Here is a 14,735-nt window from a genome sequence, read left to right as displayed (position 1 = left end):
GTCTGTCTTCACAGTTTGTGGACCTTTTTGCCACTTGATACTTTATTTCAATGTAAATAATGGTATCTATACATTCCCATCTTCCTGCTAACAGACAACTGTTTTTTAATGTAGGAGATTCCAGCAAGAACTTAAAAACCTTAGACTCAAATCTGAATGGTTATTGAGTGGTGTAGGTCCATAGCTACATAAACCTGACTATACAGGAAACATTACCTTCCAAAGAGCTAGGTCCATAGCTACATAAACTTGGCTACACAGGAGACATTACTTTCCAAAGAATTATCTTTGTTGTCTCAACATCTAGATCATAATTTGTTCTGTAATGTACAATTTCATATTCAAATGCATTTGTTGTAAGCTACTGTATACATCCTCTGGAATGGATATGGAAGCAAGGCTGAGATGTTAGCAGCAATGCCACAAAATTCACTGTGTGAACAATACCACTCGAAAGATACTGCTGGTCATAAATAAAAAAATCCACACTATAACTTGATCCATTGCTGCTTTGCATACTAGTTGCTGCTGCTGCTGCTGCTGCTGCTGCGGCTGTATTAACCTGAAGACTCGTTTGATGCAGCTCTCTGCACTACTCTCTACCCTGTCCAACCACAAGCATCTTCATATCTCTGCCTAACAAGTGCAACCTATATGCATTTGAAATCTGCTTACTGTAGGTAAGCTTTGTTCTCCCTCAACAGTTTTTACACCTCCTCCCACACTCCCCTCCTTTAACAAATTAGCAATTCCTTGATGTGACAAGATGTGTTCTGTCAACCAACCCCTTCATTTAGTCAAATTCTACCATATATTTTTTCCCAATTTATTTCAGTATCCCTGCAAAAGTTATTCAATCTACCTGCCTATCCTCGGCATTCTCCTGTAGCAACACGTTTCAACAAAAAAAGTTATGTTTCAAATACCAAGAACTACAGGTCTCTGAGCGGGTTGTAGGTTGTATTCCAAAAATGAACAGCATAGAGACATAAGGGATGACACTTTCTGCAGGACCTGATCATCATTTTGCAGGACAATGCTCAAGCACATACTGAGCAAGCTGTTACTGATTTGTTTGACTGATGGCGCTGCTAAGTGCTATACCACCTACTGCACTCCCCTGACTTAGCCCTCGTGAGTTCAACTCGATTTCTAAACTGAAGGAAACACTTCACAGCATTTGCTTCAGAACTGCTACAAATTTGTCGGGCAACAGACGACAATGCTCGAACTGTCAACAAAACTGGCACTGCTAAGAGTATCCTATGACTTCCACATAGCTGGCAACAGGTTATATGCAATGCTGATGACTACTTTGAAGTCCAGTAAAACTTTGAAACACGTGTCTCTTTCGTATGGGCTGTAAATAAATAGTTGCCACTGTTAAAGTTCCGACCCTTGTAGAAATCTAAAGTGTTAACAATGCTAAATTTGGCTTTGCGCAAAGTTTTGTGAGGTGGCTTTCTCTTTCATTTCTTTCCCACAATACATATTGTTCTACTATTTGTCCTTGTCTTCCTTTCCCCACTACTGAATTCTAGTCCTCCATCTCAATTAAACTTTTGTCTTGTGTAACTATCAGTATAATTTCTTTTATTTTATCATTCTTTCAATCACTTCATCATCTATGAAGCTAGAAGGAATATAAACCTTTACTGCTATTACAGGCATTGGTTTTATACCAATATTGGTCAGTCTAAAGCATTCGCTATGCCATTCATAGTAGCTTACTCTCATTCCTATTTTCTTAACTGCAACAGGCAGAAGTTGTGCTTTGTTGGTGCCGCATATTATAGCAATTTTGACTGAGGTAAACTCATGCTGCACTGTTCTTCTTCGATATGCCAGTGTAGAAGTTGGCACAAAAACAGCTAAGTGAAAAATCCATGCAATTTGCACGTTTATTTATATATAAAAACCAATTTCAGAACTTTCCTTCGTATAAGACCATCTCTACAAGATTCATCTGCAGATTGGAAATTCTAGATTCACATATTTTACTGTTCGTGTTGCTTCTGCATAATCTTTCACTGACTGTATCAATATCTGTTTGTATTGTGATATATTGTGTAATCTGCTAGTGTTGTTGTCAACTGTAGGCTTAAACATAAATTGTGCCCTTTTAAACTATTTGAGAACAGTGGGCCTATCGTCATTCAAAACAACTGTTCTCTAACTTCATTGTATAATTACATGAGAAACAGGTTCTTTTTTTGGATGCTTACAAAACTGTATTTTCATATGTTAGCAGTACAAGTGTTCGGGATATGTAACTTATTCCATAGCAAATCAGTGTTTGTGGTTCACAGTTACTGCCACAGAATACATCACACCTGAATTTCATTATATATTGAGGCAAGTAAATGTGCAGTTCGAGAATTTCTGTAAGGTACCACTGTCGCTGTATAATCTATGAGTATTTTGTAGTAAATTGGTTTTTGTGACACTGCACCAGTCAAAATTCAGCCCCACTGTGAATGCCATCCTTGAACACGGGATGAGTTTGTTGATGTTCGTAAGTAGCTGGAAACAGCCCCAACTACTCTCAAATGATTGGCAGCTACTGTGAATTGGAAGAGCTCCGGAGAGTCATGTACATGTGATACTGGTACCAGAGATGCATCAAGTCCTGTCCTCTTGTGTGGATCCTGACTCCTCTGCAGAAAGTACGCGATCTATCATTACTCATCTATTTGAATGCAAGTGGTGTGTCAATGGTAGATGTAGGTGGTGTCCTTTACAGAGTGGACAGGGACCACAGTGTTGCACTGATCCCCCTAATCAACAAGTTTGAGATGCTGTCTTTTGATGAAACTGAAATTGAGCCAGTGAGCTCACTTCATCTATTTTTGGGGAAACCTGTTCTGTCTGGTATCAAAAGGAAGCAAAAGCAAAAGGATAGGTGTCTATTAATCATCGGCAGTTCAAACATGCAGTGAATGATGGTAACTCTTACAGAAATGGCAGCAAGGGACAGGAAATGACACTAGATGCACTAGGTGTGTATGCCTGGGGGCCTCATTCAACATGTTGAAGGGGCTATTCCAACAGACACTGAGGGAACAGGGTGCAACAAACTGCAGATTGTGGCACACATTGGAACAAATGATGCCTGTCTTTTTGGGCTCCGAGATCATACTTGGGTCAGTCCAGTGCCCGGCAGAAAAAGTTGAGAAGACCAGCCTTGTGCATGGAGGTTCATTGAAGCACACAGTTTGCACCATTGTCCCCAGAACTGATCATGGCCCTTTGGTTCCGAGTGAAGTGGAAGGACTGAACCAGAGAATTTGAAGGTTCTTTGACAAGCTTGACTGCGATTTCCTAGAGTTGCACCATATGGTTCAGAACTGTAGGGTCCCCCTAAATAGTTATGGGGTGCACAGTCAGAAGCTGCTACTCAGGTAGCTGACTGTGTGTGGGGTGCACACAAGAGTTTTTTAGATTAGGCGACTTTCCATCCAATCCAGATAACGATAGTTGTAGGAATCTCAAAAGTGTAAGTATGTAAGTGTAAAAAAAAAAAAAAAGCCTCCCACTGGTGAGAGTATTAAAATCCTAATGGTTAACTGCTGAAGCATTCACAACAAAGTGACAGAGTTTGAAGCGCTCATGAAAAGCAGTAAAGCTCATGTAATACGAGGTACAGAAAGCTGGTTAAAAACTGAAATTGATCGCAGTCCAAGTTTTGGGGGAAATTTAAGTGTATATCAAAAGGATACACAAATGAGAAATGAAGGTGTTGTATTTGGCGCAGAAGACAAGAAACTCAAATCCACCGAGATAGAAACTGAAGATGCATGTTGAGATAGTTTGGGTAGGGTACAATATCAGGCATAGGCATAAAATGATTACTCGATCATTCTATTGCCCACCAGACTGTCTCCTAATGTAATCAAAAACTTTAGAGAACACCTCAGCTCACTTGATACATACGTTCCCCAATCATACTGTAATAATTGGCGGAGAATTTAATCATCCAACAATAAACTGGAAAAATCACAGATTTTTAAGTGGTGGACATGATAAGACATCCTGTGAAACTTTACTAAATGCCTTATCTGAAAACTACATAGAACAGTTAGTTATGAACCCAGTTCATGATGAAAATATACTGGACCTTATGGCAACAAATAGACCTGACCCCTTTGAGGACGTCCGCATCAAACCTGGTATCAGTGACCATGACAGAGTTGTTGGCAATAATGATTAGCAAAATACAAAGGGCAACGAAACCAAGCAGAAAGATATATATGTTCAGTAATCTAGACAAAAAAATCAGTAGTGTCATATCTCAATGAAGAACTTGAAACTTTCAACACGGGGCATGAGCAAGTACAGGCAATATGGCTCAAGTTTAAAAACTAATTGACCATACATTCGATAGATATGTACCAAGGAGAACAGTTCATAATGGGGTGACACTCCATGGTATGCAGTCATTGTAAACAAACTTCTAAACAAACAGAGATTACTGCATAATAGGTGTAAAACAAAGCGTAGGGCTATGGACAGAGAGATGCAGAATGAAACGTGATTAGCTGTCAAGAGAGCAACGCATGATGCCTTCAATGACTACCATAGCAGAATACTGTCAATTGATCTTTCACAAAACCCAGTCTCTTGCAAATGAGACAGGAACTGAGATTGAGGGTAGCAAAACAGAAGCTGAAATGCTTATCTCCATTTTTAAATGTTCCTTCACAAGGAAAATCCAGGAAATTATCGCAATTTAATCCTTGTACCACTGAAGTGATAAATGAAGTAAGTATTAGTGTCAGTGGTGTTGAGAAACAGCTGAAATCATTAAAACTGAACAAAGCTCGAGGGCCTGATGGAATCCCTGTCAGATTCTATACAGAATTTGTGCCTGAGTTAGCCCCTCTTCTAACTATAATCCTTCGTAGATCACTCGAACAATAAACTGTGCCCAGTTCTTGGAAAAAATCATGTCACACCAGTCTACAAAAATGGTAGTAGAAGTGATACACAAAACAACCGTCCAATATCCTTAACGTCGATTTGTTTTACAATCTTAGAACATATTCTGCACTCAAACATAATGAGGCATTTTGAATAGAATAACTTCCTCAATGGCAACCAGCATGGATTCTGAAAACATCAATCATGTGAAAATCAACTCGCTCTTTTCTCACATGACGTACTGAAAGCTTTGGAACAAGGCAGCAGGACAGACACAGTGTTTCTTTATTTCCAAAAAGAATCTGATTCAGTCAACACCTTTGGTTATTGTTAAAAGTATAATCATATGGGGTATCAAGTAAAATTTGCAACTGGACTGAGGACTTTTTGGAAGCGAAGATGCATCATGTGTTCTTGGATGGAGAGTCATCTTCAGATGTACAACTAACTTCAGGTATGCCCCAGGGAAGTATGTTGGGACACCTGCTGTTCATGTCGTATGTTAATGACCTTGCAGGCAATATTAAGAGTAACCTCAGACCTTCTGCAGATGATGCAGTTATCCATAATGAAGTACTACCTGAAAGAAGCCACATAAATATTCAGTCAATTCTTGATAAGGTTTCAAAGTGGTGCAAAGATTGGCAACTTGCTTTAAGTGTTCAGTAATGTAAAATTGTGCACTCCACACAATGAAAAAAATGTAGTATCCTATGACAATAATACCAATGAGTCAATGATGGAATCATCCAACTCATACAAATACCTTGTATAACACTTTGTAGGGAGTATGAAATGGAAGGTCAGTAGGCTCAGTCATGGGTAAAGCAGGTGGTAGACTTCTGCTTATAGTTAGAATACTGCAGAAGTGCAATCAGTCCACAAAGGAGATTGCTTACAAATCACTCATATGACCAGTTCTAGAATACTTCTGAAGTGTGGGGACCTGTACCAAAGAGGACTAACAGGGGTTATTGAAAGTATACAGAGAAAGGCAGCACAAATAGTCACAGGTTTGTTTGAGCCATGGGGGATTGTTACAGAGATACTGAACCAGCAGACTCTTGAGGACAGAAGCAAACTATCCCGAGAAAGTCTATTAACAAAGTTTCGTGAACCAGCTTTAACTGATCACTCTAGGAATATAATACAACTCTTACATATCACTCATTAGGGATCATGGGGATAAGATTAAAATAATTACAGCACACACAGACACATTCAGACAATCATTCTTTGTGTAATCCTTATGTGAATGGAATGGGAAGAAACCCTAAGAACTGATACAATGGGATGTACCCCATGCCTTGCACTTCACAGTGGTTTGCAGAGTATAGGTGTAGATGTAGTCATTATTTGCTATAAACCTACATTATCCCTATTTCATTTTGCGTTCATAATCCTTTACTCACCCAACCAGAAGTCCTGTTGTTCCTACCACCACACCACATTTAATTTCTACCTATCACATTATCTTTTTAAATCCTGATTAAGGGATCTAACATTCCACACCCACAAACCTACTTTTTTCCCCCCCTAGATGACAACATCCTCCTGAGTAGTCCCTGTATGGAGATCTGAATGGATGATTGTTTTACCTCCAGAATACTGTTCTTAAGATGATTTCATCATTATTAAGCCGTTCAGTAAAGCTACACGCATTTGGGCAATATAAGCTGCAGTTTCTCTTTGTTTTCAGTCCTTTACAATACCAACATAATACAGCCATGTTTTGCTAATTCTGAGCCAGGTCATTCTATCATTCTGACTGGTGCCTCTGCAACCACTGGAAAGGCTGCTGCCCCTCTTCAGGAACCATATGTTAGGCTAGCCTCTACAAAGATACCCCTTCAATGTGGTTATATCTTAGGTTAAGGCTGGCTATATCATTGAGGCATACAGGCCACCTCACCATGGCATGGTCCATACAATTTATTTTCTTTTGCAGGTCTGATGTACAAACAAAACTTCAGTACACTTTTTTCTCTATGAATGTGTTTACAACTGACTTGGTATAAGCTTTCTAGTCCACTAACACAATCCATCCATCTGCCTCAAATGTAGTAATGTTGTCTTCATGTCTTGGACTCATACCGACAACATCCCTTCATTATCTTTATTCCACAGTCTTCCAACTCAATGAACACTGCTGTTGTCGTCTTGAAAAATAGGGGTATCAATGTCCCACTGTGAGGTGACTGACTCCAAATGCTCATTGTATGCAGTTCTCAGTGCAATATTGTTTCACTAAAAGATGGGAATGGACCTTCATTCACTGCCTGCAGCAGTTCCTGTTGTACGTGTGGATCTGGAAGCGATTTTAATTCACAAGCTATGAAACGTGTGTCTGGTCCCTCTCAGTCAGGATGTTTTTCCGGCCTCAGTTCTGATATCATGTTCCGTCACCACATGTGTTACGCTACTGCTTGTAAGCACATTGAATAATCTACCATGAAACACCAGTAAATCTAGCAACTTCACACACTGTACAGCAAGGACATGGCCAAACACAATTATCCCTTTTTGCCAATCTGTCATGTCCTTACATTTACTCATGTTTATGAACAATGTCCACTTGAAACATAAATGTCTCACTAATCACCACTGTCTTATACTCACAGAGGTAATGTGTGTGGCTGAGCACGTGACTCGATTTCTGTGCCATCTACGAAGACTTAACGATTCATCTGTGCAATGCACACTGAGGTAACCAGTTTTTTGTCTGGTGAGCTTATAACATTATTGGTCTTCCAGTTATCACAAATGTTACAATATATTCCCTAGTGTGAAAACATTTCACATCTTTTATCATACAGATTGTCTCTCTCTTTTGTACCCCACAAACTTAACTCCTGTGAGCCACGGTAACGGTACGTGTTCTTCCAATACATGCTATAGTTCCCAAGAAACCCTGGCTTTAAGTGAGTTCATCTCTTGTCTGATCTAGCCTTTTTCTTCTAAACATTCGTATCTTATTACATTCTCTCCTCTTGGAGACTCCAGAGCTACCTGTTTCCCCTTGATCTTTATTTATTAATTACTGATATTATTCCCTTGAGTCACATTCTCTTGCAATAGATATCCTTTTCCTCCCTTCGAAAACTCCCACCCCTTTTCCCACCACTTCTTGTATATACTTCACTCTGCACCATGCCTCTCTTCTTTACACCCTTTCTATGAAAAAAAAAAAAAAAAACGTTTAATATGGTTATGAGCGTGAAGTAGATGAGAGTGAGCCTTAACAGCTAATGATGATGGTGACATTTGTCCTAACGACAATTTTACTCCGTGTGAGGCTGGGGGACACAGACAGCCTGGTGTTGATGGGCATGAGTTAATTCCATCACATAAACAACAAAGTGTTTGAATGAGCAAAATTTATGAAAAAAAAAAAAAACTGTGGCATTTCACCAGTGATACTGAATGATGTAACAGTAATTACACTGACGGAAAAAGTATCATAACATCAAACATTAATTAATGTAGAGTAGCAAAATTTTCATAATACATTTTTCTAGGTAATATACACTAAAGTGCCAAGTAAACTGGTATAGGCACGCGTATTCAAATAGAGAACTATGTAAACAGGCAGAATACAGCACTGCAGTTGGCAATGCCTATACAAGACAACAAGCGTCTGGCATAGTTGTTAGATCAGTTACTGCTGCTAAAATCGCAGATTATCAAGATTTAAGTGAGTTGGAACGTGGTGTTATAGCCGGTGCATGAGCAATGGTGCACAGTATTTCTGAGGTAGCAATGAAGTGGAGATTTTCCTTTATGACCGTTTTGAGAGTGTACTGTAAACATTAGGAATTCAGTAAAACATCAAATCTCTGACATTTCTGTGCCTGGAAAAAGATCCTGCAAGAATGGGACCGACGACTGAAAAGAATCGTTCAACATGACAGAAGTGCAACCCCTCTGCAAATTGTTGCACATTTCAATGCGGGGCCATCAACAGATGTCAGCATGAGAACCATTCAACAAAACATCATGGGCTTTCGGAGCCGAAGGCCCACTCGTGTACCCTTGATGACTGCATGACACAAAGCTTTACACCTCGCCTAGGCCTATCAACACAAACATTGGACTGTTGATGACTGGAAACATACTGCCTGGTGAACAAGTCTCATTTCAAACTGTATCAACCAGATGGACATGTACAGGTATGGAGACAACCTCATGAATCCATGGACCCTTAATGTCAACAGGGGATGGTTCAAGCTGGTTGAGGCTCTGTAATGGTGTGCAACGTGTGCAATTGGAGTGATATGGGACCCCTGATAGGTCTAGATATGACTCTATTAGGTGACATATTTGTAAGCATCCTATCTGATCACCTGCATCCATTCATGTCCATTGTGCATTCCCATGGACTTGGGCAATTCCAGCAGGACAATGCAACACACCATATGTCCAGAATAGCTACAGAGTGGCTCCAGGAACACTACTCTGAGTTTAGACATTTCCACTGGCCACCAAACTCTCAAGATGTGAACATTATTGAGCATACCTGGGATGTCTTGCAACGTGAGGTCTCCACCCCCTCATATTCTTATGGATTTACGGACAGCCATGCAGGATTAATGGTGTCAATTCCCTCCAGCACTACTTCAGACATTAGTCGAGTCCATGCCACGTTGTGTCATGGCACTTCTGTGTGCTCAGGGGACCCTACATGATATTAGGCAGGTGTACCAGATTCTTTGGCTCTTCAGTTTATTCAAGTGGTTAACACTGTAAGAACACAGTTTAATGTAAGCATGAGATACACCATTGCATGTGTGAAATGCTGGTCCATTAATAACCGGTGTAACCACCAGAATGTTGAATGCAAGTTTGCAAACGTGCATGCATTCCGTTGCACAAGTGTCAGATGTCAGATTGTGGGATGGAGGTCCATGCCTATTGCACTTGGTCTGTCAATATAGGAATGGTTAATGCTGTCTGTGAATAATACTGGAGTTATCATCTGATTATGCCCCATATGTGCTTGACTGGAGACAGATCTGGTGATTGAGCAGGCCAAGGCAACATGCGGCCAAGATGTGAAGGCTGGCAGAAAGCTGTTCTGTCTGCAATGGTGCGGATGACAACTCATCCACAGGCAAGTCGGGAAAGGAGCGTGCAGTTTTCAAGTCCATGTCTCAGCCACTGGGAGCCACAGGAGCATTTGCCGCTGGCACCCTAGTCTGCGGACAAAATTAGGACAGTGGCATGTGCAGTATGGATGGGTGCAGTGAGAACGAGAACATGGTGTGCATGCTGCTGCAGTTGGGAGGCTGCAACCAAGGAAATGCTGTGATCAACCCTGTCACCCAGATGGTGCAGAGACAGTGGCCTCACATGTCCAATGGGTCACAGACACAACTGATTTGAATGATGGGTCACCTGCTCCTTGCCAACATCCATCACAAATGAAGGCAGACCTTTATGGCCCACCACTACACCTGGAAGCCATACCTGCTTCCAGCTGAAAGACAGGGCCCAAATGGCAGCCCCGCAAGGAAAATGCATTGCACTGCAATGTTCCAGGGCATGCAACTCAGGGTGTAACAAATCCACACAAATCCAAGAAGTCCCGTGGCTCACACCCATGCAAACATTCTGCCGGCCTGCACTCATTAATCGGCTGCACCTCATCCATGGCCAGAAAGCCATCATCGTGGCATGAGTCAAACAGACTTCATCATTTGGGGCTTGAAAGTTCAATGAACTCTTCGACCTCTAAGTAAGAACCCAGGTGAAACTGAGTGGTAGTTAGATCCTGGATACCACTGAAAATGCGAAAATCTGTGACATAACATCTTATGCTAAAATCTTGTTGCATGTATTCCAGTCGCTCCCTTCCTCTATAGTTTTTACCCTCTGGAACTCGGTATAGTACCATGGAAGTCATTCACTGACATTGTAACACCTGTCCTATAATCCTGTCCCTTCTTTTTGTCTGTTTTTCCCACATTGTCTAAATGACAGAACCATTTTAACCACCATATCATTTAGATGATACAATGTGGCTGTGAATCCATACATGAAGAAATTATGGTTTTCCAATTTTTCCCTTCTTCAATGATTCTTTGGTGAACTTCCTTATTCCTTAACGTATCAGTCCACCTTATTTCAAACATTTTCTGTAGTACCACATCTCAAATTCTTCAGTTCTCTTCTGTTTCTGTTTTACCACAGACCATGGTTCACCTCCATACAATTTATTTCTTCCTAAAATTAAGGCCTATGTTTGATACTAACACATATCTTTTGTCCAGGAACGCCCTCTTTGTCTGTGCTAGTCTGCTTTTTATGTCATCCTTGCTTCATCTGTCATTGGTTATTTTGCTTCCAAGGCAGCAGAATTCCTTAACTTCATCTACTTTGTGATCATCAGTTTTGATGTGAAGATTCTTGCTATTCTCATTCCTGCTACTTCTCATTACTATTGTCTCTCAGCCCATATTTCGGGACTCATTAGCATGTTATTTCCATTCAGCAGATTCTGTAACAATTCTTCACCATCACTGAAGACAGCAATGTCAACAGCATATCTTATCACTGATATCCTTTCACCCTGAATTTTAATCCCACTCTTGAACCATTCTTTTATTTCCATCACTGCTGCTTATAGCCCAGACTGAACAGGAGGAGTAGAAAGACTGCATCCCTGTTTTATATCCTTTCTAATCTGAGAACTTCTTTCTTGCTCTTCCAGTCTCATTGTTCCCTCTTGGGTCTTGTACATATTTTATATTATCTGTCATGCCCTATACCTTACTCCTATTTTCCTCAAAATTCTGAACAAGTTGCACCATTTTAGACTGCTGAACACTTTTTCCAGTTTAACAAAGCTTATGACATGTCTGGATTTTTCTTCACTCTTATTTCCATTATCAAGTGCAACATCAGAACTGGCTCTCCTAAAGCCAAACTGATCGTCATCTTACAGATCCTCAATTTTCTTTTTCATTTTTCTGTATATTATTATTGTCAGCAATGTGGATGCACAAGCTGTTAAGCTAACTGTGCAATAGTGCTTGCACTTAACTTCTCGTGCTAGCTTCAGAACTTTGTGGATGATATTTTTCCAAAAGTCTGATGGTATGTTGTCTGTTTCATAAATTCTACATTCTGCCTACATACAGGAAATTGGACAACACATCCACCATCCACCAATAACAACCATATGCTTCCCAAAAAAGTAGTCTGCAAAGCTACCACGTGCCAAGAGTGCTCTGGTACTGAACAAGGGGAAAACTGACTTGATGCAGTCTGGTTCTGCGCACAGACTGCACAATCCCGCACAAAACGTTCAATGTTATGATCGATTGCTGGCCAGTAAACATGACATCATGCCAGAGCCAACACATGGGACATACCTGAGTGCATTACATACAGCAGTTGGAGTATGAGACGACAGAGTGCTGGAAGGATGATAAGTCACAACAGCTTTGCTCCACTGTGGCAAGCTTGAGGACACACTGGACAATGTTGAGTTGACCTCATAGTAAGTAAAATGTATACCACTCTGAACCCACTCCCTATGAGGAAACTTGAGCCATCCCTGATGGCTGAGATAATTTTTCAGAGAAGTGGGTAGGTGGGCATGGCAGCTGCATCCTCTTGCACGGTCAACAGAAAAATCAGCAATGTCTGCTGCAAGGTATCATCCAAGGCGAAAACAAGAGTCTCTTGTGATCGAACTCTGAATCTGGTCCTTTCAGCAACCACGATAGTGCATCTGCATTGGCTTTCTGGGCAGTGGACTGTAAAGAATGTCATAGCAATAATTATTGAGAAAAAGTGTCCACATCTGCAATCAATGGTCAATCCTATCCAGTAGCTTAGAATGAGGGCTGACAAACAAAACAAGCGGTTTGTTGTCAGGAATGAGAAGGAACTTAGCTCCACACACACACACACACACACACACACACACACAAAAATCTTAAACTTTGTAATGTCAAAAATGATACACAGGGCACCCTTTTTCACCTACAAATAATTAGTTTGCCCCCTTGACAACTTCACCAATAACTCCTCCAGACATGGAATGGGATACTAATCCATGACACAGTGTGTGCTGGTTGCTTGGTTAAAATCATTGCAAAGGTACACAATGCCATCTGGCTTCTGAATCACCAATAAAGCAGTGGTCCATTGACTAGATGAAATAGGAAAGATGATGTTGAGTTCCTGTCAATGCTGCAACTTGGCTTTGAACTCGTCACACATGGAAAATGGAATGGGGCAGCAATGAATACATTTATGTATTGCTGATGGCTTAAGAGAGAAACATGGGTCTCAAATTTTCTGCATGACCAAAGGTATTCTAAAACTGCTGGCTGAATTTCCATAGCGAAGGGTAAAAATCTTGAAAGGGGACTGATTGGGACACTAAATGGACTTTGACAACTATCTAGAATCCAAAAACAGGAAATCCATCTAGCACAAAAATATTTTGCACCAATGGTAAATTTACCAATAACAATGAAAGTTGCCACCATCCCACATTCTTATAAAGTGCTGAGATGAAGTACTGTCTCACAGTGAAATACATTGTTTACTATAAAACGCTACTTGAAAATGTGGTTGCTGGAACACAGGGCAGCCCAGGAGCCTGTACATGTGTAAGTTAATTAGGCTAACCACTGCCGTCATGTTGGCTTGAAATGCAATCGGTCGCCTAACCACAGTAGTAGAATACAGTGGGACAAGGTTCATGGGGCATCAGGGACAGCTTCTGAGTCTTGGGAAAATACTGGGTCTCTGACGACCATCATGCGACTCGCCGACTATCACAAACTGATACCAAATGGTCTAGCTCTTGGCATATCTCACACATTAGACAGGCAATCCTGTCTAATGCGCACAGAATGACAATTGGGGCAGGACCACTGACTTTCCCATTGAGTGGAAACATATTAGGAAGGAGAGAGATGCTGAGAGCTCGAAAACATTGCAAGCAGTGACCCTGACTCTTCAACTCACTTGCACTATCAAGTTCACCACCAGGTGAAGACAGGCAGTGCTGTGACATCATCCCACTCAATCATTAATGGTGTCATCACATGATGGATCAGCAGAGGGAATGTCACTGGGCCAACCTGATGGAACAGTTAATTCTGTTTACCATGCATATCTAACCTTGCTATCTGCCATATGTCTGAAAGTGCATCATTTGCCACTGCCGTAACTTAATGTGTTTCAGCAACTTTGGCAACTTTGGATAAAGAAGGGTCAGACGAGGCTAATACCTCAAGTCTGGATCTCAAGGTCAGGTTCTAATCAGACGATGACATTTCTAATCATTGAGTCTGCATGTCAGGTAGCTCAATGGGGACACTGAAACTAACACTTACACAAGAGACCTTGCAAATTGGCAACTAAGACACAGATGACTGAATGGGGCACATGCAGTGCTTGTCAAACTGCAACTGTACTGCCACCACATGTGTTTGATGTCCAAAATGCTGTGTGAGTAACTGACAGAGCTCCTCAAAGTTAAGTTTCTCAGAGTAGCTACAGGACTTCAAATTAAGCACAATTTTGTACAACTCCATACTTCTGGACAATAACAAGGTGACCTTATGAGGTGGATCAACATTAGGCCTTACATGGCAGTGCAGCAGGAACTGGTGCAGGCAATTCTTCCACCTTCCTCAAAAACAGTGAACAGTGTTGGGCGCAGTGGGGGAGAAAACTTCTCTGCAGGTGCCTGGCTTGCCATTAGTACAGTATTGGGAGTGCATCAGTTCCACATTCCGTCTGAGCAGCTGAGAGCCACAACTGTTGCTGTCAGCATTGCATAAATGTAGGAA

At 41.0% G+C, this 14,735-nt stretch overlaps 1 protein-coding gene across 3 annotated transcripts in view; it reads right to left on the bottom strand.

The window, feature by feature from the left end:
* LOC126184280 (protein UBASH3A homolog) overlaps positions 1-14,735 on the bottom strand; it is a 256,403-nt gene that overhangs the window by 3,718 nt on the left and 237,950 nt on the right. The gene's annotated exons all lie outside the window — the stretch shown is intronic.

The sequence above is a fragment of the Schistocerca cancellata genome, chromosome 1, assembly GCF_023864275.1.
Source record: "Schistocerca cancellata isolate TAMUIC-IGC-003103 chromosome 1, iqSchCanc2.1, whole genome shotgun sequence".
Classification (NCBI taxonomy): domain Eukaryota; kingdom Metazoa; phylum Arthropoda; class Insecta; order Orthoptera; family Acrididae; genus Schistocerca; species Schistocerca cancellata.
Note: the sequence above shows the minus strand (reverse complement) of the source record. Positions and strands in the feature narration are given on the sequence as shown.